General features: G+C 42.8%; 1 pseudogene; it reads left to right on the top strand.

The window, feature by feature from the left end:
* LOC143680609 (protein lin-9 homolog) overlaps positions 1 to 26,550 on the top strand; it is a 109,174-nt pseudogene that overhangs the window by 32,699 nt on the left and 49,925 nt on the right.

Genomic DNA, 26,550 nt, shown 5'->3' with positions numbered 1-26,550 from the left:
ACCTTTGGGTTTAGTGCCCATGTTGACATGTTTGACTCATCAGAGCCATCTTTGCCCTAATGGAATTTCCTGTATTAAAAGTACAAAAACCTGAAAAAAACTTTTACTGTATTTCTAATCTCTCTCTCCTCTTTCGATTTTATGTATTCTCCCAAGCTTTCCAGAAAGGTGCGAAGCACCTGGAAAGTGTCATGTATTTCTTTCTCAGTTGATCAAATTGGAAGCTAAACGAATTCCCTCTTCCATGATATGTTCCAGCATAGAAGTGAGACTTTCAGCACTCAAACAATGTTACGTAAAACCGTGCTAATCTAGAAAAAACAGTTGGGACAGAATGAGGCTGTGCACTGCCAGCACTGCTATTCAATATTGTACTGGAAGTTCTCGCCATCACAGCTAAGAGAGAAAAATAAATAAAAGGCATCCACATTGGAAGGGAAGAAGCAAAACTTTCACTATTTGTAGATGACATATTCCTATATATAAAAGTCCCTAAAAATCTACCAAAAAAAAAAGCTACTAGCACTAATAAATGAATTCAGCAAAGTGGCAGGATACAAGATCAACAAGCAAAAAACAATGCTGCTTCTATACACTGCCAATGAGCAGGCTAAGGAGGAAATCAAGAAAAAAGTTCCATTTACAATAGCAACTAAAAGAATCAGATAACTAAGAATAGATTTATTCAATGATGTAAAGAACTTGTTGTACATAGAAAAGTACAAAACATGGTTAAAAGAAATCAAAGAAGACCTAAATAAACAGAAGTATATTCTGAGTTCATGGATTGGAATACTAAACATCATTAAGGTGTCAACTCTACCCAAAATGATTTACAGATTTAATGCAATCCCAATAAAAATTCCAACAGCCTACTTTGCAGAAATGGAAAGGCCAATTTTTAAATTTATTTGGAAGAGTAAGGGGCCCTGAATAGACAAAAACATTTTTAAAAAGAAAAATGAAGTGGGAGATCCTACACTTCCTGATTTTTTTCCATTTTTAATAACTTTTTATTGTAGTAACATATATATAACTCAAATTTTTCCATTTCAATTATTTTCAAGTGTACAGTCCATTGGTATTATGTTTGTAATATTGTGCTACTGTCACCAAAATTCATTACCCAAACGTTTTCACCACCTCAAATAGAAGCTCTGCACCCATCAAGCAATAATTTGCCATTTCCCTCACCCCCTGGCCCCTGTGTACTTGTTAGTATATGTTTTTTTGTTACATGGGCAGGCACCAGGAAACAAGCCTGGGTCTCCAGCATGGCAAGCGAGAATTGTGCCACTGAGCCACCGTTGCCCACCCACTTATTCATTTTTATTTTTCTTTCACATTGCTTATGTGTGTTTTGTAATTTTCTACAATTAACATGCATTACTGGTATAATACTTTTTTAAAGATAAAAATAAGTTGAATCATTAAAAAATTACTGAAACAGTTACAACAGGATGAATTAAATCTCATAGCTTATGCCTTAAAATGGATAGAATGGCCATTTTTTTCATATAAACTGTAAGTTTCCAAAACTGTTGTAAATATATGTTAATCTGCAATAGATACCGTGTCTCACAGAAGAAAAGGGCTGTCTCACTTCCTGACTTTAAAGCATATTACAAAGCTACAGTGGTCAAAACAGAGTGGTACTAAAAAAAAAAACAAAAAAACAGAGTGGTACTGGCATAAGGATGGATACATCAACCAATGGAATTAAACTGAGAGTTTAGAAATAGATCCTCACACCCACAACCAATTGCTTTTTTGACAAAGCTGCCAAGTCTACTCAATTGGGAAAGAACAGTCTTTACACAAAATGGTGCTGGGAGAACTAGATTATCCAAATGCAAAAGAATGAAGGAAGACCCCTGTCTCATACTGTGCTGGTTTGAAAATATTATGTACCCCAGAAAAGCCATGTTTTAATCCTGATTCAATCATACGGGGGCAGCCTTTTTTTAAAGTCATGATTCAATACTGTAGGTTGGAATCTTTTGATTAGATTATCCCGGTGGGGATGTGACACACCTAATTGTGAGTGTGAACTTTCAATTAGATGGAGATGTGACTCCACCCATTCCAGGTCTTGATTAGTTTACTGGAATCCTTTAAGGAAACATTTTGGAGAGAGTCAGAAATGACAGAGCCGACAGAAACTTCAGAGCAGAGCTGACACAGATGCCAACACTTGGAGAACAGAGATATGGATGTTTAGAGATGCTTGGAGCCCAGCAGACATCACCATGACATACCAGCAAGCCAGAGCTGAAAGAGGGCCAAGGGAAGCCAAGAGATGAAAACTAGCCCTGGAGAAGCAAAGTGAGGAACCCCACAGGAACAAAGGCTGAAAACAATGGAGCCCAGGGGCAAAGGACTGGCAGACGTCAGCCACGTGACTACCCAGCTGACAAGGGTTCCTGCCCCATTGGCCTTTCTTGAGTGAAAGTAACCTCTTGCTTAATTTGGACATTTTTACTTCCTTTGAACTGTAAACTTGTAACTTATTAAATTCTCCTTTTTAAAAGCCTTTCTACTTCTGGTAGATCATGTTCTGGCAGCTTGCAAACTAACACACACACCATATACAAAAATTAATTCAAAATAGCTCAAAGACCTAATATAAGAGCCAGGATTATAAAGCTCCTAGAAGAAAATGTAGGGAAGCATCTTCAGGATCTGGTATTAGGCAATGCTTTCTTAGCCTTTACACCCAAAACACAAGCAACAAAATAACAAATAGATAAATGAGACCTTGTCAATATTTAAAACTTGTGCCTTTGTCATGAATGTGAAATTGCAACCTAATCAAAGGGAGAAAATATTTGGAAACCACATACTCAGTAAGGGTTTAATGTATAGAATATATAAAGAAATCCTACAATTCAACAATATAAAGGCAGACAACCCAACTAAAAAGTGGGCAACAGACTTGAATAGACATTTCTCCAAAGGGAGTACACCAATGGCTAAAAAGCACATAGAAAGATGTGCTCAATATCGCTAGCCGTTAGGGAAATGCAAATCAAAGCAATAATGGAATCATCATTTCACACCCCCTGGGATGGCTATCATTAAAAAAAAAAAAAGAAAATTACAACTGTTGGAGAGGATGTGGAGAAATAGGAACTCATTCATTGCTGGTGGGAATGTAAAATGGTGCAGCCGCTGTGGGAGACAGCTTGGCAGTGCCTCAGGAAGCTAAGTATAGAATTGCCGTACAACCTGACAATCCTGCTACTAGGTATTTACCCAGAAGAATTGAAAGCAGGAGTTGAACAGATATTTGCACACTGATGTTCATAGCACCATTATTTGCAATTGCCAAAAGATGGAAGCAATTCAAGTGTCCATCAACTGAGGAAAGGATAAGAACAACTAATGTAAACTCTGGGCTATAATGAATGGTACTATTTTAATATTCTTTCATCAGTTGTAGCAAAGGTGACCCACTGATGCAAAGTGTCACCAATAGGAGGGTATTTGGGAATGCTGTATTTTTTACATGACTTTTCTGTAAATCTACAACTTCTCTAGGTAAAATAATACATTTTTAAAACAGCATTATGCTAAGTGAAAGAAAGCAAACACAAAGTACTACACATTGTATGATTCCATTGATACAAAATATAAATATGGATAAATCTACAGTGACAGAAATAGATTGGTGGTTATGTAGTGCTGAGTAAGGACAGAGGGCTTGAGAGGTGGCTGCTAAGGAGGATGAGGTTTTTCTTTTTGAAGTAATGAAAATGTTATAAATTGATTTTGGTTATGAATGCATAGCTCTGTGAGTATGCTAAAAGCCACAGGTTGTACTCTTTGGATGGATTGTATGGTATATGAATATATCTCAACAAAACTGCTTAAAAAAACCACCTGCAGCCCTGCCTCATCCACTCTGCTGGCCTGTGGCCCTTGGCATTCGTCCTTCCTGTCTCTTCGTACTGTTCTATCTTAGTTAGGCCCCTCATTTCTCTTTGGAAGTCCAGTCCCCTTGAGGACAGAATCGCATGCCTGGTACTAGCCCTGCAGGGTGAGGTGCCAGAGAGAGGCTTCTCTTTCTTGAGGGACTGTGTTCCGCCACCCTCGTTTGAATTCTTCTAAATGTATCCCACCCTTGTTTCCTCCTCGGTGGCCGTCCTGTCTAAGCAGACTTGTGGCCTCTCGCGAGCTTGAGTAGAGTCACTTACAGGGTCCCTCCACGTCCCCAAGGGCAAACACTCCTGACCTTGGTGGCGCATAGAATCGATGAGCGCCTCCAACTCCTCCTGGGCCCTGCGAGCTCCCCAATTTATGAACCTGTGACCCGGCTGCGGAGGGCTGGTGATGGCGCGAATCTCAGTACCCGCGCCAGCGCGTGCCCAGAGTGTCCGGAGGCTCCACAGAGAAGCTCCCACCCAAGAGGGCCGCTGAGCTCTCAAAGGCACCCAAACCGGCCTTGTCCACAGGCGTTTCTGCCTGTTCCTCAGACTCAGGCAAAATGGCCTCTCTGTCTAAAGGCAACTGTACTCAACCTCACAACTTTCTGTTGGTCCAGTTTCCAGGCTCTGACTTAGTAACCTGCAGGAGGAGACATGCGCGTTTCTGAGTATAAACCAAAGGGCTGCAGCTCCTCCTAGCAGAGACAAAAATTCTCCAATGTCCTTGGTTTACAAGCTAGGTATAGAACAGCGCTTCATCACTGTAAGTCAGTGGTCGGGAGAGTGGGGCACCTAATTTCCTAAAAGAAATCTTATGCAAACAAGGCCGGTTTGAGATTCGCGCCATCGCCAGCCCTCCGCAGCCGGGTCACAATCTTATGCAATCTTGCATAAGGTTGTCAGTTTTTTCCCCTTTAGGTTGAAAACTGAAGGTTTTTGTTTCAATGCCTAAATGTCTCATTTGTTTTCATCCTATGACATAGAATTAAAATAAAGGGATTCACCAGCCAATAAGAAATGTTACTTTTAATGTGTATAAAAGCAGAAAAAGCTATGCGAAATGAAAAGTCCATCATGTTTCTGACCTCCCCCCACACACACACAATATCACACTGAGTACCTTGGGTGATATGCACAGTGTGATCAGAACATTCATCTAGGGCTGCAAGGCAGTCACCAGGGTATCCAACCAACACTTAGCAAACATTCGGCTGTTTTTATTGACGACTCGTAACTGAGTCTCATTTTTTAAACACACATCTTACATGGACAGTAGTTAAGAGTCCACTTTCCTCAGCTTTGCTGCAAATCTTCTTTCTTGCTCATGCATGAGTGACTTTCCCCCATTGCCTTCAAAAGAGCCGAGCTGCTCCTCTGAGCTCCTCCCCCAAGGCTGCTACTCCCTTCAGCTTCTCTTCACCATCTGTTTCTTTTCTGCAAAGCTTTTTGAAGCTCAGCCTCTTGGAACAAGAGAATAACAAAGATGAAAATTATTGCCATCGATCACTTTTTGATAAAGCAGAATGTCTTTCAGCCACTGCGAATTGATTTTCTTTTTCCCTTTGAGAAAGTGAAAGAAAGGAGTTAGAATCCATGCCAGGACCAAATCAATATGAAGTGAGCAGAATTTCATGGTGGTAATAATGTATGGAGAGGCAGAGAGCTCGCAGGACTAGTTAATTGAGGTATCTTGCTTACTCAGCTTTATTAGCAACTCACTGAGCAGGCCAGAAAGCTGTCATTTGTGGCATCCTTTCTAGGAAACCCAGACAGGGCCAGACCTCTCACGTGGCATGCTCTAGTGACCTTCGTATGCTTAGCCTCATAATGTTCAGAGTAAGGACCTCTGGAGTCATAAAAAAGGATAATAATAATAAGGATAATATGTTAATATTATTTGAAGCCCTTATTTGTTTCCCCTGAGGCTGACAACCTGGCATGCCTTCTCCCCATCCTCTCCTCCCCACCAAACGCACCCTCCCTAAGGTGTCTCTCCACCACATCCCCTCCCCTGCTGTGACCTGAGGTCACCTGCTGATCACTTCTCATCAGAATGATGTCAAGCCACTTGGGCTCCACCTGGTTTGCTCGCCCCCGCTCCTGTTCCTCTCTGCTGCAGTTCACTCCACTCAGATGTTAAATGGTGTTTCTGCAGAATTTGGATTTTAGAAAGTTAGTATGACTTGCACACAGCGCTGAAATAAACTAACTAGCATTACGTTTATCAAGGAAGGACTGCATGGCTGCCAAACTACATAGTTTGAACACCAGAGCACTGCCTGCATTTCCATGATACGGAAATGCAAAGAGGAGGACAAATAAGCATTTTGTAGGCATGGAGTCGGTCGCCCTGCAAACCCACCCAAGCCATGGTAGAGATATAGATGCCCAGGAGAAAGCGCTTGGCACCACCTTGGCTGGACTCAGGTCAGGGATGAAAGTGCAAGTATGATGTTCAAGTTTGCTTCTATGAATTTCTAAGTTATAGATGCTGGCTTTTTCTCCCAGGGGTCCATTTGCTGGTGAGTATAATTAGCCAGTGCTAGAAATTTCTTCTCACTTCACTCCATCTTCCCATCACTGCAAAGACTGGTTCTTGCAGTGATGGAATTACTTGTGAGCTGAGCTGGGTTGTAGCAATTGGGACAATCAGGGGTCGATAAGCTTTTCTCTCTAAAGGAACAGATGTAACTATTTCAGGATTTGTGGTCAAGAGGCAAAATTGAGGGTACTACATAAGTACGTAGAATTATATAATAAGAGAAAAAATTCCATAAATTTTTATTGGTGAAATTCAAAATATCACAATAATAATTGATTATACTTTTTTTTAATACAGGTCTACTAATGAGAAGAGTAGAAATCTTCTTCTGGAATAATTATTTCACTTAATGGGAATTCAAAGTTAATGGTCCCTATTGTACTGGGTGGAAGAGTGTCCCCCCCTCCCCAATTCATGTCTCCCCAGAACCTCAGAAAGTCACCTTATTTGGTAATATGGTCTTTGCAGATGGGATTAGTTAAGATAAGGTCCTATGGGATTAGGGGGCCTGGGACCCACTGACTCATGCTTTCATGAGAAAATAGACATTTGCACAGCGGGAGATGCCAAAGATGGCCTGCAACCACCAGAAGCCAGAAAGGATCCTTCCCTCAAGCCTTCGGGGTAGTGTGGTCCCGCAGACACCTTGACTGCAGACTTCTGACCCCCCAGAAGGCCAAGAGAGTCCATTGTTGATGTCTGCGGCCGCCCAGGATAGGAATGTACCCTCCTCAAGTCGACTGAAGCATCCATCTGTAAAGAACTTGCTGAGCTCGTGGTCCAGGCGAGAGCCCGGTTTGAACCACGAGCCATGGTCAGCAGCCCCCGATGCTGAGCCAGGCGGTTTCCTCGTTGCGGAGAGCTGCCGAGGAGGGGTGAGGCAGCCAAGAAGCAAGGAGAGCTGCAAACACAACATTCCCTTCGTGCATCTTCATCGCCTCAGTTCTCTTTATAAACATCTCAGCAGGGATGCGCTCGCAGTGCTGTATGAGCACCATACCAGGAGGCTGCCCTGACCACCGTATTCAAGATGGCAAACCCCCCTCCCCACCAACCATTCGCGAGTCCTCTTACCCTGCTCTAGTCTCTTTTGCATAGCCCGCATGGCTTTCTAACTTACAGGATGGTTTCTTCATTCATCATGTTCACTGCTGAGGCCCCCTCCTTGCTGGAAGGGGGCTGGAAAGCATCTCTGCCTGTTTTCTCTCTAAGTCATCCCCAGGTCGTGGTTGGTATAGAGTAGCTGCTCAGTAAATACACATTGGACGAATCCATACGAAACATGTCACTTAGACATCACAAGCCCCTTCTGAGATAAGTACTATTGGTACATACACTTTATGTAAGAGAAAACTTGGTGGCAAGAAAGTTAAATAATACGCTCAAGGTGATATAGCTGGTGCTGCTATTACTTTTACTAAACTAATTCTCGAATACTGAATATGTGCCAGAAACTGTTCAGATTGCCGCATTTAATTGTTTACAGTAGCTTTAGATTAGTGGCAGAATTCAAATTTCAGCCCATTAGCCCGACTCCTGTGCTCACTCTCTAGCTGTGGTATCCACTGCCTACATTGTAACCCCAAGTAAATTCACAGCTTTGAATGTTTTTATTATGAAAACAAGGAATAAAAATACTAAGAAAATGATGTAGAAACCAATAATAAAATGAATATAGAAACAATTTTGAGAACTATAGAATTGAATAAGAAATTCAAGTTTTCTTTGCAAAAAGAAAAAAGGCATGCATTTCTAGTAAGTTTATTCAAGTAAGAAGAAGGTAAAAGAAATGTGCAAAATCACAAAGGGGTAATAACTCAGATGTAAAGGAGGCAAAAATTATAAGATAATGTTATACAATACTAAATTCTAGCAAGGTGGAAGACATTAAGAAAATGGTTTTGGAAAAAATGCACATGGCATAATTGTTTCAAATTAAAGTGGAAAATTTTAATAAAACAATAATTATGTCGGAAATAGAACTATCACAGAATAAGACTCATATAAGTTTCCCTTTCCTTCTAGCATAATACTAAAAGGAAAAAAGGGTTTTGATACACTTTTTTCATACTTTAAGGAATATATCCTTTCTAGTTAAATTAATCCAGAACCCAGGTAAATATGGAAAGTAACCAATTCATTTTATGAAGCTTGCAAAAATGTTTCTAACACAATGGAAAAAGAGTTTAAAAGTAGGAAATTATAGATCATTTTGTTTATGAACTTTGATAGGAATTTTTATTTTTAATTGGTGAATCAAATTTAAGGGTATGTTAAGAAGTACTCCATTGAAGTCATAAATCCAACTCAGGAATTAGAAGCTGGCTTAGTAAGTCCTTTCTTATATTAAAAATCTGGAAACAAAACCTACTGAAGAGGAAGGCTGTCTGTTCTTTAAATTCTTATGCTAATACTTTTGATTCATTATTGCATTTAATACACACCACAGGCCTTTGAAGTAGACATTTTTACTGTCCATCCTTTGCAAATGCAGAAACTGACACTTAGAGAGTTGAAGTAAAATCTAAAGTCACCTACTGGAAGATCAGTGCCAGGCTGTGGACCCACGTGCACAGATCTCCAAAGCACATGCTGTTAACCACATCACAATACTACCTAAAATTGATTTTTAGTGTGGCTGATATAGTTCATTTATTTTTTATAATTTTCTAATCCCATTGTGTGCATAGTATACAGTTTATGTGTTGTACAAATTCTCTGGAGCAACAAAGTATCTTTTACCCACATGTACATCCAGCAAAGACTTAGTCATTTACATGTTTAGTTGGCCAGACAATCCCAGGCAACAGAATGATCTTGAGCCTCCCCATTGTTGGATCCCCACCCAGCACCTAGCCAATGCCTGGCACACAAAGAGAACTCAACAAACAAACAAACAGTCCCTGTGAAATGGATCGATCTGGAGCTTCTTCCCAGCTGCTATTTCCTGCAACGTGACACAGCAGCCAAAGTCTTTAAGACGAAAATCTCATCCAGCAGAGACGACCCAGCTTCTACCTTGTGTCAGAATAATGCGTCTGATCCTCCTGCTCACTTAATAATCATTAGCACTGGGCTGGCTGAGTTGTAACTCCTGTTTTCTAGGAAGATGTAGGTGTTTGTGGGGGTGAGATGGAGGGGCCACTGTCTTCATTAACAATCGGCTTCAAGTCACTTTTCGATAAGGCACTCCTTGAATCTTGTCTGCCCTGAAAGAAAAAGCAAACAATTTTTGATTAACTGCCAAATTACCCAATTGACAAGAACTTAGTACAACTTTGTATCTTGTGACCTAGTTAAAAGAAAGTGTAAAGCCAGAAGGCCTGATGGGAATCCTAGACTTTTGACTTCCTAGCTCTGGGATTTAGTGGGAACATTGAACTTTTCTGTGACTCTGTTCCTCATTTGTGAAATTTGGGAAAGAATGCCTACCTCTCAGAGCGTTTGTGGGAATGGAAAGATGATATGGATGAAGAATCTAACTCAGTAACTGGATCATAACAGGTGCTTAATTAGTGCTAGTTACCCGGCCCCAAACAGCTCCTAAATTTAGATTTATTCATATTCTCAATCTGGTCTGGAAAAGGTAGACTATATATCATTATATCGGATTTAGCATGCTAGATACGCTTTGCAGGATGCAAGTCAAAACACATCCTATAACACAACAATGAATGGACAAGCAACCCAACTGAAAAATGAGCAAAAGTTTGAATAGAGATTTCCTCAAGCAAGACGTGAGTGATCAATAAGCATATGAAAAAATGCTCAACATCATTAGCCTTTAGGGAAATACAAAACCGCAATGAGATACCACTTCACACCCTCAAAGATAGTTATTATTTAAAAAGCAAGAAAATGACAAGTGCTGAAGAGGATGCAGAGGAATTGAAACTCTAGTGCATTGTTGAGAATGTAAAATGGGGCAGCCACCGAGGAAAGTGATATGGCAATTTTTCAAAAAGTAAACTATGGAATTACCATATGACCTGACAATTCTATGTCTAGGTATATGCCCATAAATCACGAAAACAGGCGCTAAAATAGATGTTTGTGTTGTACACCAATGTTCATAGCTGCATTATTCACAATAGCCAAAAGTGCCAAGCTCCCACCAACTAATGAATGGTCAAGCAAAATGTGCCCACACACAAAGGAGTGTCATGCAGCCATGAGAAAGAATGACATTCTGAGACATGCTGTAATATGGAAGAAGTGTCAAAACATCATGCTTAGTAAAATAAACAAGACACACAGGGACAAATATTGCATGGTGTCATGTATAAGAAATGACTGGAAAGAGTAAAATGGGTAGGCTGAATGTAGATTAGAGGCTATGAGGAAATGGGAGAGAGAAGACTGAGCATATGTCTGGTGAATATGGAGTGTGTGTAAACAAAATTAATTTTAAAAGAAAGAGATTAGGAACAGGATGCCCCTATTTATAATAATGGAATTAAAATAATTTTTCAGAATAAACCCCATATTAAACTTTCTTTTTGCATTTTGAAACCATTTGCATGGAACCAATAATAACATCTCCTTCTGGGAAATTTCTGTATAATTCCTAGATAATTATTTTAGTTGGCATTTTAAATGGATTTCGTCAATGAAAACAAAGCAAGTTGATGGGAATGGCAGGACACCCTCGGGCGGAAGCTGCTCGCAGACTCTGGAGACCCTGCGACTCAGCCGAGCCTCCCGCCACCACTCGCTGTGCCATTGGCATTTGGTTTTGCTGTTTTTCTTCCTGGTGTCTAATTGAGTCGTGAATGCCTTTCTATTATGTTCTGTGCCTAGTTCTTCAGAAATGCGGGTGCGGGTATGCCGTGAAATATATGTGAATCAGTATAATTCAGCTATTTAACATTCAACCCCAAATGACACACTGATCCCGATTCCCCTCGTCTTGGCACAGCGGGGGGCCCCTCCCAGTGGCATTTACCGTCACTGCAGACCATGTGCAACCCAGAGACGATATGCAAACTCCTTCGCAGTGGGGCAGCAGCACTCTCCTATTGGCAGGCTCAGTGCCTGGTTCAGGTCAGAAATCTCAGAAATTATAGAGCTTTAAGTGGTTGAATTATGTGAGAGGATTCCAAAACTGGAGTGTAGGCATGAGTCAGAGAGAAGCATGAGGCAGGACCAGATGGAGAGTTTGGGCTGTCTGTCCCTTTACCCAGCTCTGATGGGTGGAGTTGAGATGGAAGTATTCTGCTGAGTAGAACAAATGGAAATGCATGGATGGTGGGGAATAAACTAGGACTTGGGGTCAGCAGGCCTGGGCCCTTAGCTACCACTGTGTCACCTTGAGAAGATTGGTTATCCAATATGATCCACTTTGGTAACACGTGGAAAATAATGACTCATGTCCACCCCATAGGGATTTTGTTAAATGCGATCATGTTTGTAAATCTCCTAACAGTAGCTGGCACCGATCTCATTCGAGTTTAGTAGGAGCTAAAAATGGGAAAGTGCCTCTGACTGGTGTGGGAAGCTGGGTGTGAGGCATGGCCACACCTCATTTGTTAGGAAGCCACAGGATCCATGATTCAGACCGATCATGGGAGAGCCCTGGCCTTGGGCTAGGATCACAACTGGCACCAGCCTGAGTCTCCCCAGGGACACCTGGTTGGGAGAAACACCTACCTATCCCTTCTGTCCCAGAGCCACCTGTCCCCTGTCCTGAGGTCCTCAGAATTGGAATAGAGTCAGGGGATGAGTGTTTCCATACCTGAAGACCTCAACTGTTAAAGGGGCACAGAATCAATGTCTTCTTATCAAGCTCTTAGAGTTCAGTCCAGAAATGTCCATCTTTCTTCTTTTGCTTAGATGCTCCCAAGAGCCAACGAAGAAGGTAATATATTGTCATTAATATAGTGCACATCCACTTGGAATCTCTTTGGTCTGAGTCCTCATTGTGTGAAATAACCTGTTTCCCACTGTACTCCTGTGGAAAACAAGAATGTCTCATTTTTAAGAGAAAACTGCTTAAGCAGAATAAATGGCTCTGATAAATCAACTATTTTTCTTTACGAATCTATCCTTTAGGGAACAAAATTTGACATCTGGTGTCTCCAACCAGAAAAGAAGAAAAGGTCTCCTGAGAGCTGATGGTGATCTGTATGAATTTCAAACAGTTTTCCCTCACAGGGCCTGGTGGAACTGAAATCCCAGAGCTTTCAAAACACGGGTAAATTGAATTTCCTGGCTTGGCAGCAACAGAGAATAGGAATGAGATCCAAATCCCAGCGGCTTCTAAAGGAAGAAGCGGAAATTCCAGGCACATCCATGTGCTCGTCAGCGCAGTTCCAAAGTAAGCTCCTGAGACAGAGCAAGCACTGTGGCTACCTGAGCCGCCACCGCACACCTCCCATGCCTCCTGCGGGCCATTTGGTATTTGCCTTAACACACTCCGCACTTTCCTAAGGGGAGTCGCCCAGCGCCCACGGACACAGCACAGCCTCCACAGTCGTTGCCATGGGCAATTGGGGAAGGCAGGGGGCTAGGAACCCATCAACTCCAAAGCCTCATGTGGCCAAATGGTTTGCTTTCAGGAGCTTTCTGAAGCTCTGCTTTTCTAAGGCTAAGAAGTTCTGAACACAATTAGAAGGACATATTACTTAGCAGCAAATTATTCTCCCCAAACCTTGATGACCTGACTCATGAGTGGCACCAGGGTTTGGGAGGTGAGGCTCAAATGGTGCCCGTGCCTCTGCCTCTCCAAGATTTTGGAGACGGAGAGTTAAATGACGAACGAGAGAACGGAGCTGTCAAAACTGCAAATGGAAAAAGGCTTAAAGCAGATGCAATACGTGGGAGACTGAATTAGGAATTAAAAACAATCTCCATGGGCTGAAGCCATGAGCCAAATCTTACAAGATGAAATTGAGCAGGGGCAGTTATGGAATGGTGTGACTTGTATTTGAAAAATATCCAACGACACGAGGAGAGACTGGGGAAGAGGTGGCTGAGCAGCAACTGGGATGGAAAAGACACAAAGTTTTTATGTGAATAGAAGACACATACCTGCTGGGAAAGGCAACGCACTGTGGGGTCTGCGTCACTGGATCTGCAGAAGGAAATGCCGCACCCAGACCCCCATGGCGCCCTGTTATCAGGGTTGGACATTCAGAGGGACATGGTGCAGCGCGTTCAGTGGGGAGAGGACCCAGGAAGGTGTGGGACCACACGGGAGGGTGACAAAACAGGGTACGTGCATCCTGTAAAGCAGATGACTCGGGGGGAACTGACAGCTACCTTCAAACACCACAAGGGAAAACACTAAAACTAATTTTGTCGGGCAGGATGCTCTGTGGTTGAATTTGGATGAGTGATGCAAGCTCCAGGAGCAGAGATTTTAGCATAATATCACTTATAATTTTTCCATGCTCCCAGTCACAGCCTGGACGTCCTGACAATGTGTCACTTTGGGAATCTTTGGACTTTGTGTCCCTCTGTACCGCTGAGGTCTAAGTTCAACTGAAAGTAGTAATAAGCCCCAAACCAACAGTAACTTAAACCACTTCTGGATTTGACGCTTCCTCACTTAAAAACAACAGGAAGCAGTCCTAGAACCCCTGAGTTTCGATGTATTCAGCAATTCACAGGTCCCTGCGGTGTGTCAGCCAGACCTTCATTTCAGGGGTCTTAGGAAGGATGAAATCCTATGCCTCAAAACTCAAACATTCAGCAATAAAAAATATTTCTAACATTTACTCCAAATCTTATTCTTACATCTGAATTTCTTCAAGGACAGAACTGTTCAACTGCTTATGAATGGGGAAAATATGGGTCAAAACCATCTACTAATTCAAAGCCGTGGAGAGAGTTTTTCAGGAAGATTAATACTACCCGGATGTCTTCGAGAAGGTCACTAAGACAGAAATGCACCTGTTTCTTCAGGGAGATTAGCAGAAATGAGAAGGAAAACACTAAAGAAAGTTTTCAATTCAGCATGCTGGAGCTCAGTGTTAATTTGGCAGCTAAAACGAAATACATTAAAATAATTCTTTAAATTCCCATCATGTCAAACTTTCGCATATTTTATTTCAGTCATTTGTGCACATGTAGTGTGTTACTTGGCTATGGAATTTAGTCCTAATTCTGCAGGAAGCTCAAATAATCTGATTGGCTGAGCTGTGGTATAATTCATAGCTAAGTACCTGAAATGAAGTATTTAGAGTTCATGAAGTCTGCATTGGCGGATCCTTTGGAAGGCATAAACCAGGGGCTTGAAATTGTAAAATCCCAGATACTAAAATCCTCTAACTACAAATATCAACAACATAACTATAAAATGAGGGGTACAAGCCTTAATAGCAATTTATCTTAGGAAAAAAAAGTTGTTTTTTCTTTTGTTTTGCTTTTGATTAAAAGCAATCTGAATATCCCTCCAAGGTGGGGGTGGGGATGTGGAAGCCAGCCGTAATTGCCGCCATGAAAGCACTGTTCATATCAGGGAGGTGACAACCCTGAATTCCACTCTGGTCAGGGGGTGCAGACAACAGGGACTGTAGGAAACTAGGGCAACCCAGAGAGGCACTAAGGCAAGGCAGCGTGGCAGTGCTCCCTCAGGACCTGCAGCCCCTCTGAGCGCTGTTACAAAGAGCATCTTCTGATGGTGCAAACACATCTGCGGGGCTTGGCACTCGCTGACCGAGAATGCAGCTGAGCACCTTTGTCCTCAGTTTGCTCTGCTTCCTTCTAGCGCTGTGTTTCTTTTTCCACCTGTGTTTCTGGAGCAGAAAGAGCAAGGAGGGTGGTGGGCAAGAGGTCAGAGGGACCAGGGCACGGGAACACAACGGGCAGGAGTGAGGGCTGGGCAAGCCTTTTCTGAAAGCCTCTGTGTCACTTTGCCGCGCCGGCACACGGTCCGTCTCAGGATGGAAACCACTCCAGCCGGGTTAAGGAGAAAGGATTCATTCAATTCGCCGAGTCTGAAAGGTTGGCAGAACGGGTTCTCGGATGGGCCTCTGGGTATGGGCTCCGGAGCAGCTGCCCCAAGCCCCTGCCAGGGAAGCTGCACTTCTGGAAGCATCCGGCAAGTAGGGAGGCAGGAGCCAGGGCCACGCGGCTGCCAGGATGGCACAGCCCAAGCTGCCCTTGCAACTGCTCGTCCACGTCCACCCAGCTGGTTCCTGGACACCGGGCTGCTGCTGCCCGGAGCAAAAACAAAACGGAGCAAAAGAGCAAGGCAGGTTCGCGCGGGCGTTCACAGAAGCAGGGGGGCGAAGCCCTGGGGGCTGCCTCGGCCCTTCTGCCTTGCGTCCTCAGCGGGACCACACGGGGGTGCAGAGCTCGGGGGGCGCTGCAGCCTCTGCCCTGGGGGGTAAGTAAGGTGCGGGGCTGGGTGCCGGGCCCCAGTATCAACTGCAGGCGCGAGGAGTGTGAAACGTGTGAGCCGAGGGGCGACGTGACCGCCGTGGCAGCCACGGGGACAGGACTGCGCAGGTGGGTGGACCGGGGCAGGGGGCGCGATGTGGGACCCGTGTGAGAGGCCAGAGGACAGGGGACAGGGCATGGCGGGGAGGACAGGGGATGGGGCTCGCGGCAGGGAGGATAGGGGATGGGGCATGGCCAGGAGGTCAGGGAACGGGGCTTGGGGCCGGGAGGCAGTGGTGGGTTGGGGAGTGGAAGATTTAGGGGGTTCGAGCATAAAGCCAACCATCGGGTGATGGAGAGGATATGAGGTGGTAGAAGAGAGGAGACGAGAATGAAGCCAAGATTTTCTGCCTGAACGGGTGAAAGTACTCACTGAGATGGGCAGTCTGTGGGAGACCTGGGTTTGGGGGCAGAGAATAAAAGCTGCAGGTGGAGACGTCCTGTGGGTGGTGGTGAGGCCAGGGGACACTCAAGTATGTAGACTATGAGTGGGAAAGAACAGAGCACTGTTTTCTGGGACACTCCAAGGTTTAGGTGTCAGGATGTTGAAGGGAGACGGCGGGGGGTGGGGAGGGCTGGCCATTAGGAGAGAGCCCTTCTGGAAGTCAGGAAGGACAAGCAGGGACGGCAGGGGAAGCAATGGCCTGTGCCCAATCGGAGGTCACTGACTTTGATGGAGTGAGGAGGGCGAAAGCCTCGCTGGGCTTGGCTCAGGAGACAGGCTCACGTCCATAGCTCTTCCAGGAAAATGCTCTGGGGACCCCAGAAATGATTCAGGAGCTTGAGGTGGGTGTTTAAGGCAAGGGATATACACATTTTTTAAGCTGGGAAAAAATAGGGCAGGTGTGTTTGACCTTGAGAATGTTCCAGATGTGAGGGAAGCTCTGTAATTAAGGTTATACTGTGACACCAATTTGGGATCTGGTTTTCCTGTTAATATTATGCACACATTTTTTTCATGTGGTTTTAATTTTTGCAGATGGTTTGAATGCCTGTGTTATAGCCCATGGTGTGGATATAATGATTTTCTATTATAATTGATGCTAGAAGGAATATCTCTCTGTGTATATACATACATACATATATATATTTTTTCCACCTGGGCTTATTTACTCAAGAGGTTTGAATATTTTAAAGTTGCATATACTGACAGATTTACTTTCTAAATATCATGTTCTGAGTTATCAGTTTGGGACTTAAATATGTTTCTTTCAGAGAAAGTATCAGACAGCTTCTCTCAATCCTACTTCTAGCTCAGCATCGCATCTGATGTGATGGAAGAATATTGGAGGTTCAGAAATCCCCCCACATTGCTTCAACAAGACTGCTTAGATGCAGCTGCCAAAGTTTCTCTGCTGAGCAGTGTACTTTTTGTTTTATAAAATTCCCCAGTGGAAGAACTGAATTACACTGAAAGACAAGTATTGTAAGTGAGGGATTTTGTCTAGATCTTTTGGTTGCTACCTATGAAACTAATGGATGTTTTAAATTTCCAGCACGTACCTTTTCTAGCAATCATGCTCACTGCTTCAAAATAGGGAGAAAGGTGGGAGATGGTTTCTACTTCCTTTGAAATGGGAAAGACATGAGCGGGTGGTAGGTAGATAATTGTGTGTGGGTAAAAGAAATGAGTAAAACAAATTATAAACATTGACAATGTGTCGGCTGGAATCTTTTGGTATTCTGCAAATCATAATCAATTTCTAAGGGGTAAGTATATAATTGTCTGGAGTGGGGGTTGGTAAAGGAAATGAGTAAAATAAATGATAAATAATAACAATGTGTCAACTAGAATCTTTCAGGATTTTGCAACCCAAAAATTCAATTTATGTCTTAATTTGTGGTGTAGAATTAAAGAGAGGGAAGGATTTACTTTACCGTCTCCAACAACCTTCCCCAAACACATGCACAATTTCACAGTCTTTTGCAGTAGTAACTCCCTTTTGAATACTCAAAATGCTAAAAGAATTACGTTGGTCTTTTACTGAGTTTGACATGCTGAAAACAGATGTAATTTATAGTGTTCTCTAATTTTTGGCACATTATTTGTACACTACTATTTATGGTCTTAAAGAGGAAGGGTTTTTGTTCTTGTTTTTGGTAATGAAAGTTCATTGCAGCATTTTACTGTCATTTTGGATGCTGTATAAAAATACCCTAAAGAAAAATCACACAATAACAATTTAAAGCTCCTGGAAAACAGCATTCCTTTCAACATAGACCCACATCTTACTATCTGCATTCCAAAATTTAAATAACTCTGAAAATTGAAAATCTTTTCATAACTCATTGAGCTGCAATGAGCTGATCTGACCTGAACTCATGTGACCATGAAACTTGACCTTAGCTGACATGGAGCAGTTAGTCTTTATTCATCCAACTCATTGTCAATGCTCACGCATTTCCATGAGCAACATTAATGTGTTTAATTACAGATGCTGCCTTAGGATCCCACTGAATAATTCCGAACGCAGAAGCACCTATGACTTCAAGGATTCCAGAAGAGGGATTATGGGCCTATATTATTTTTCATAATCTATTGCTCTCCAATGTATTAAACTTTTTCTAATCTATTGCTCTTTATTATTGCCTTCTCTGAAAATAATCAGTGAGACAGTCAGAGCTCCATGAGGTAAGATATGCAACAGAGTCAAACTTTAAATTGGAATTAATCTATGTCATATTTGTATTTGGGGGGATTGTGGGGTGTTCTGTTGCAATGCGTTGCTCACAATTAAAACCGTATGTGTTTTGATGTTTGAGAAATAGATCTGGTTAAAGTTAAAATCACATGCATTTGTATTACTTCCTTTCCATTCCAAGTCCCTCCCAGCACAGGTATATTTTGCAGCCATATACACATAGGTACAGATACACGGACGTATGTTGTCGGGGTTAAATATTTCCTAAGCCTGGGAGCCTGTGATAGTGGAACTAACGTCATTGCCTATGGAATTAGTTAAGTTGAGATGAGGGTACACTGGAGTAAGGGAGCCCCTTTATCCAATCCTACAGGGGTCCTTAAAAGAAGAGAACTATGGACATGGATAGACAGACACAGGAGGGGAAAGGCCACGTGAGGCGAGCACGGGAGAGGAGGTGGCCAGATCGGCCTCTGGAGGGGCCACCCAGTGGTTCTGACCTGACCGGCCCTGGGTCAGCTTTCCAAGCACCCCAGGTGATCCTAGGGTGCTGTCACATTGAGAGTGGCTGCATCGTCCGATTTTCAAACCCTTGCTCACAGCACTGATTTCATAAATCATATCCTGTGACTCGCAAGACTGAATGCAGCTTCCTTCGGAGCCTCTGCACCTCTGAAACTGCAGGTCAGTCTGGGGGGCTGCTGAGAGGGCTCTATGCAAAGCCCATCCTCAGGCCCAGCCTTGCCCTCCAAAGACCAGAACTCCTGTGTCAAAACCCCAATAGGAGTGAGGGATGGGAATAGGGCCTCTCTCCTGCCAAGAAAAAGCCACCTGGGTCTGAATCACCAGCAGAACCTATTAAAAATAAATGGTCCAGGAAAACCCCTGATACTGTGTCAAACACTAGGGTCACCAAATTAATAGGCCAAGCCCTTGATCTTGAGGCCTGCTCTTGTGAAGCTTGTGTATGTGGCAGAGAAGCTTAACCTACCTATAGATATGCCTAAGAGTTACTTCTGGAGGACCTCTTTTGTTGCTCAGATGTGGCCTCAGTCTCTCTAAGCCCAACTCTGCAAGTGAAGCCATTGTCCTCCTTGCTACATGGGGACATGGCACCTGGGGGTGAAAGCCTCCCTGGTGGCATGGGAGATGACTCCTAGGGGTGAGTCTGGCCCTGCCACTGTGGGATCAACAATGCCATCCTGACCAAAATGGGAAAAAGAAGTGTAACAAATAAGGTATGAAAGAGTGACTGAAAGAGTTCAAATAGAGTTGAGAGGCTACTCTGGAGGATGCAAGCTTCAGTTAGACAGTGCTGCCTGTCATAACTTACCAAACCCCAACCAAAACCATTCCTGCCAATCTTTAAAAACACCTAGGGCATTGTATAAGATCTTACAAAGGTTCCATGCACTAGGATATCTTTTCAGAAACCTACAACCTCCAGATGGGTCCCTGGACCAGATAAGTCTTGAAATGCAAAGGGGCCAGCCCTTCCAGAGCATCAACTAGTTCCATCCCTCTATCCCATGTTATCAACCGTCCCTTCAACATGAAAAAGTTAGAAAGGGCATAGCCCAAATACCCCTAAAGAGTGGGAGAAAAATCAAAGGTGATGATGAAGTTATACAGAGAAGGTAGGATTTAATAAATGAGTATGATTACTGAATCATTAAATTGATATTTCTTTTAGTCTCCAGTATCTTAGAGCAGTTAGAAGTAAAAGCCTAAAGTTGTGGATTTGTAACCCATAGCAAACTCTGAAATCTGTTCTACAACTAAATTGCTGCAATGTGCTTTGAAATGTATTGCTTTTTTGTATATATGCTATTTTTCACAATAAAGAAAAAAAGTCAATTGTGATGATAAATGCATAGCTGTATGGTGATATTGTGAACCATTGATTGTACACTTCAGATGATCACATGGAATGTGAATATATAATATATATCAATAAAAATAAAAATAAATAAAATGCTGATTATTCAGTATATTCTCCCATATGAGAAGTCCAGAAATCCATTAAAAAATCTACAGCTAATGCTGTTATGAATAGCTGAAGTGAAAAATGTAATGATGAAGTCCCAAAGAAAAGGTCAGTAGACAAAATTGTATGTAAAATAGTATCTAAAGTTAAACGTATTAATAAAAATTATGAATCTAATATTTAAAACAAGAGCTAAAGAGTGTCATAAGCCACTAAAGCAGCTACTCCATTTTTTGACATGCTGTCATTCATTCAGAAAAAAATACCCTGGAAAAACTGGGAGAACAGAAACCTCAAAATAGATTATTGCCAAACCAAAAGTGTATGGTGTGGAGCTGCACAAATTTGGCAGACTTGTCCAAAGTAAATGCTTTTTAAATACAATCATTCCGGAGCTTCCTGGCTGCTCACAGTGCCGCGGGGACCTGTGTCCGAATCCAGACTGAGCTTGGGAAAGCTGCACCCTGAGCTGTAGCCACTTCTGGGATGCAATCCTTGTCCGCACCCTGAGGGCAGCCGGGGGAGCTCAGTTTAAAATTTTGGGGCTCTTCCGGAGAAGATGGCGGCTTAGTAAGACGCGTGGGTCTCAGTTTCTCCTCCAGAACAGCTACGAGAGAAGTAGAAACGGTACAGAACAGCTCCCAGAGCCACGACAGAGACCAAGAAGACAGCATACCCCATTCTGGAACGACTGACTGGCTGGGAGAACCCGCTCCGGTGAGATCGCCGAGGGGGTGCGGGCTTCCCCGGGCCAGAGCGGCAGGCGGCCGGAGTCCCTCCCTCCCTCCTTCCCGGGCCGGCTGGGAGAATTGGACAGGCGGTCCCCTCAAGCCGCGGCAGCTGGCGCCCCCCCTCCCCAACGCGCGGCCCCCCGGACCAGCTGGGAGAATTGGATCGGAGATCCCCAAGCCGTAGAGAACGGTGACCGGGGTCCCTTCCAAACACGTGGCTTCCTGGTCCGGCTGGGAACAGTGGATAAACACTTCCCCAAGCCGCGGTGGCTGACACCCTCCCGCCATGCTTGGCGCCCCAGGCCGGCTGGGAAATTTGGACAGGCGTTCCCCCAAGCCGTGGAGGCCGGTGACCCTCCCCACGTTCGGATCCCTGGGCCGGCTGGGAGATCCGGATCGGCACTCCCCCAAGCCGCTTCGGCTGGCAACCCCCCCCCTACAGCGAGAGTTTTCCAAAGTTAAAGGAGCCACAGCATCTTTTACTGGTGGGACTGCAGACAGATGAGCGCCACGAGTGCCGCCTACTGGGCAGGATAAGAAAAACTGAGCCCAGAGATTTCACAGAAAAATCTTTCAACCTGTGGGGTCCCACACCCAGGGAAATCTGATTAAATGCCCAGATGCCAGCAGAAGATAATGGATCATGCTAAGAAGATTGAAAATAAGGCCCAGTCAAAGGAACAAACCAATAGTTCAAATGAGATACAGGAGCTGAGACAACTAATGCTGAATATACGAACAGAAATGAAAACCTCTTCAAAAACCAAATCGATAAATTGAGGGAGGACATGAAGAAGACATGGGATGAACAAAAAGAAGAAATAGAAAATCTGAAAAAACAAATCATAGAACTTATGGGAGTGAAGGACAAAGTAGAAAAGCTGGAAAAAACAATGGATACCTACAATGGTAGATTTAAAGAGACAGAAGTTAGAATTAGTGAATTGGAGGATGGAACATCTGAATTCCAAAAAGAAACAGAAACTATAGGGAAAAGAATGGAAAAATTTGAACAGGGAATCAGGGAACTGAATAACAATATGAACCGCACAAATATACGTGTTGTGGGTGTCCCAGAAGGAGAAGAGAAGGGAAAAGGATGAGAAAAACTAATGGAAGAAATTATCACTGAAAATTTCCCAACTCTTATGAAAAATCTAAAATTACAGATCCAAGAAGTGCAGTGCACCCCAAAGAGATTAGACCCAAATAGGCATTCTCCAAGACACTTACTAGTTAGAATGTCAGAGATCAAAGAGAAAGAGAGGATCTTGAAAGCAGCAAGAGAAAAACAATCTGTCACATACAAGGGAAACCCAATAAGACTATGTGTAGATTTCTCAGCAGAAACCATGGAAGCTAGAAGACAGTGGGATGATATATTTAAATTACTAAAAGAGAAAAACTGCCAACGAAGACTTCTATATCCAGCAAAATTGTCCTTCAAAAATGAAGGAGAAATTAAAACATTTATAGACAAAAAGTCACTGAGAGAATTTGTGACCAAGAGACCAGCTCTGCAAGAAATACTAAAGGGAGCACTAGAGTCAGATACGAAAAGACAGAAGAGAGAGGTATGGAGTAAAGTGTAGAAAGAAGGAAAATCAGATATGATATATATAATACAAAAGCCAAAATGGTAGAGGAAAATATTATCCAAACAGTAATAACACTAAAAGGTAATGGACTGAATTTTCCAATCAAAAGACATAGACTGGCAGAATGGATTACGACCCAGCAATACCACTGCTAGGTATCTACTCAAAGGACTTAAGGGCAAAAACGCAAACGGACATTTGCACACCAATGTTTATAGCAGCGTTATTTACAATTGCAAAGAGATGGAAACAGCCAAAATGTCCATCAACAGACGAGTGGCTAAACAAACTGTGGTGTATACCTAGGATGGAATATTATGCAGCTTTAAGACAGACTAAACTTATGAAGCATGTAATAACATGGATGGACCTAGAGAACATTATGCTGAGTGAGTCTAGCCAAAAACTAAAGGACAAATACTGTATGGTCCCACTGATGTGAACAGACATTCGAGAATCAGCTTGGAATATATCATTGGTAACAGAGACCAGCAGGAGTTTGAAACAGGGTAAGATAATGGGTAATTGGAGCTGAAGGGATACAGACTGTGCAACAGGACTAGATACAAAAACTCAAAAATGGACAGCACAATAATACCTAATTGTAAAGTAATCATGTTAAAACACTGAATGAAGCTGCATCTGAGCTATAGGGTTTTTTTTTTGTTTGTCTGTTTGTTTGTTTGTTTGTGTCTTTTTTTTTACTATTATTATTATTTTTATTTTTTTCTCTATATTAACATTCTATATCTTTTTCTGTTGTTTTGCTAGTTCTTTTCCTAAATCAATGCAAATGTACTAAGAAATGATGATCATGCATCTATGTGATGATGTTAAGAATTACTGATTGCATATGTAGAATGGAATGATTTCTAAATGTTGTGTTAATTTCTTTTTTTTCTTTAATTAATAAAAAAAATAATACAATCATTCCACACCACACTAAGTCACAATGATTCCATGCAAAAGAGCCTGTGAGCATATGGCCCAGTTAAAGGCATGTTGTTTGGAGTAAAATTATTCTTTGTTTACAGTGTACATTCTTGTACTATTTTATAGAGCATTTCATATAGTTTCATATAGTTTGTCTCCAACCATACTGCTAAGTTAAATTCTTTATCCTTTAGGATAAAATCAGTATGGCCATGATAGTAGAGAAGTGGGGAGAGAATATGGAATTCCTGGGCTCCACTAGGGTTTTCCTAATGTCATGTGAGTGTATTTAGTAGAGAGGCTGATATGAAAGTTACTAAATAATTCTCTACTGAGGAGGAGTTAAGGAGTTCAGAGTTGGCAAGTTTTCTCTCCCTATGTGTCTGGGAGAGACAAAAACAAAAACAAAAAAAAACAAAAAAAAAAACAGAAGCTAGCCAAAAATATATCAAATGCAAACTCTTTTCTGTGTCTATTAATCATTTTAACAAATATTGCTCCTAAAACTTGTGGCTTCAAATTGCAACCATGTTATTTTATATCATGATTTCTACAGTCTTTTGGGCAAAGTGAGACTGGGTGTTTCTTCTGCCTCACTGGACATCAGCAGGTGTCAGTTTGTAGTATTTGGCTGGTGGCCGTTTTGGTGAGAAGGTCCTGAAGCACATACCTGATGCTTTGGTGGAAGTTCTGGTGGGCTGGACCCAACGGGGCCCTTTCTCCGTCCAGGAAGTCTTGGGACTTCTCCACATGGGTGATGGGACTTCTGGGATGGCAGTTCAGGGCTATGGAGAGCATAGCAGATACTGTCCTTGTAACAGCTGAGCCCATGGCTGAGTTTGCTGCTGCCATTTTCCTGTCAAAGGATGGGGAAGTCGACCGCACTGTCCTACAGGAGGAGCTGAGAAATTGGCAGCTATCTTTAAGGTTCCACAGCTGCCCACTGCCCACAAATAATTTAAATCCCTCCAACAAGACCCTCAAAGTCTCATCCTATTATGCCTTGGGTTGGACCAAGGATCTTATTTTCTAAATCAGATCAAGGTGTGGATAAGCTTGTGTATGTGGCAGAGAAGCTTAGAAAAACCTTAGGAGGTTTTATACATGCAGGTCCATGAGTACCTTTTCATCTGAAGAACTCTGAATTAAAGAGATAAGTTTTCTGCCACAATACATAGTAGACAGTCCCATCCTGGATGTGGGGAAATGAGTGTCCTCCACTCGTGGCTCCACTAATTGTCTATTGCTGATGGTTATTCATCAATCTCAAAACTGTCTCTCTTAAAAAAAATAAAATAAAAAAAAAAAAAAGGGCGGGCCGCGGTGGCTCAGCGGGCAAGAGTGCTTGCCTGCCATGCCGGAGGACCTCGGTTCGATTCCCGGCCCCAGCCCATGTAAAAAACAAACAAACAAACAAAATATAATAAAACAAGAAAATGTTTAAAGATGTTTCCCTTTCTTCCTCCCTTCCTTCCTTCCATCCTTCCTTCCTTCTCTCTGTCTTTCCTTCCCTTCCTCCCTCTCTCTTAAAAAAAAAAAAATAAAAAAAAAAAAAACTGGATGACTTAAGACAACAATTTATTATTTGTGCTTATATGCCTGCTGGTTGACTGAGTTCAGCTGAACACTTTACACTTATTAAGATGAAATTACAGTCAGATATTGGCTGAGGTTGCTCCCAAAGGCCAACTGGGTTGGGCATCAAATCTGTCCACTCACACAAGGGATCCAAGATGTTTCATTCACACAGGGCATCCAAGACGGTTCACTGAAGCTGGGGACTCATTTGGGACAGTTACTGGAGCACCTCCACTTGCTCTACCCATGGTCTTAGGCTTCTCACAGTGTATTGGTTGTCTTTTGAGGGATGGTCTCCAGGAGCAGAAACCCCAATTGCAATGCTTCTCATGACCTAACCTTTAAACCAGATCACATCACTTCTGCCATATTCTGTTGGTCAAAAATAAGGACACCAGACCTAGGCATGAATATTAGGGAGAATATTTACTCGGGACATCTAGGGGATTATAGGGGATTTCAACCATGGTGTGCTTTGGCATCTCCTGGGAGAATTTCTAGGTCTCTCTCTCTTCCAGAGATTCTGATTCAGAGCATCTGAACTTGGACTCAGGTATTCTCATTTTTTTATAAGCAGCCCTAGTAATTCTGATGCCAGAACAGAGGTGCAATTAGCAAGGAGAAATCTGGATGGAATCAAGGAGAAGATAATTGCCATCAAACATGGCTGGACTTGCTTTTGGTCTCTCCAGCCTTACTGAAGTTCTAGGAGCAGGAGGAGGATTCTGTACCTATTCACTCACATCTCCATACCACCTTCTGCCATGCCTGGGGTTGGGATTCTGAAAATCACCTTTCCCAAATTCCAACATTAGTTGCCTTTCTACTAGATTATGCCAAGAAAAAGCACAAGAGGAGGTCTGGCAAGCAGTAAAGGGGAGAGGAGGTTTTTCACATTTTCTGTGAGTTTCACTCCAGGGATAACAGACACTTGGATCTGTCCTCCAGCTTCTCTGAGCACCAGCCGTGTAGTGCCCTCTTCTGAGACTGAGTGCCAGCTGTGTGATTCTCGGCCCCACAGGTCTGAACACCGGTTCTTCAGAGTCCCACCTGAAACTCCCAGGCTCTGGTGCTCCAGCTCTTCACTTCTGTTTCCTCCATCATATCATTTGCTCCTACTTCTGCAAATTACTAAGGCAGCAAGCTTCTTGTTTTGCTGTTTTGACCCTCCAAAATGTACATAACCAATTCCTTAAATTAAGCCTCTTTTATTTCATTTAGAATGACTT

Source organism: Tamandua tetradactyla, chromosome 4 (assembly GCF_023851605.1).
Source record: "Tamandua tetradactyla isolate mTamTet1 chromosome 4, mTamTet1.pri, whole genome shotgun sequence".
NCBI classification, from domain to species: domain Eukaryota; kingdom Metazoa; phylum Chordata; class Mammalia; order Pilosa; family Myrmecophagidae; genus Tamandua; species Tamandua tetradactyla.
This window is presented reverse-complemented; position numbering and strand designations above follow the sequence as displayed.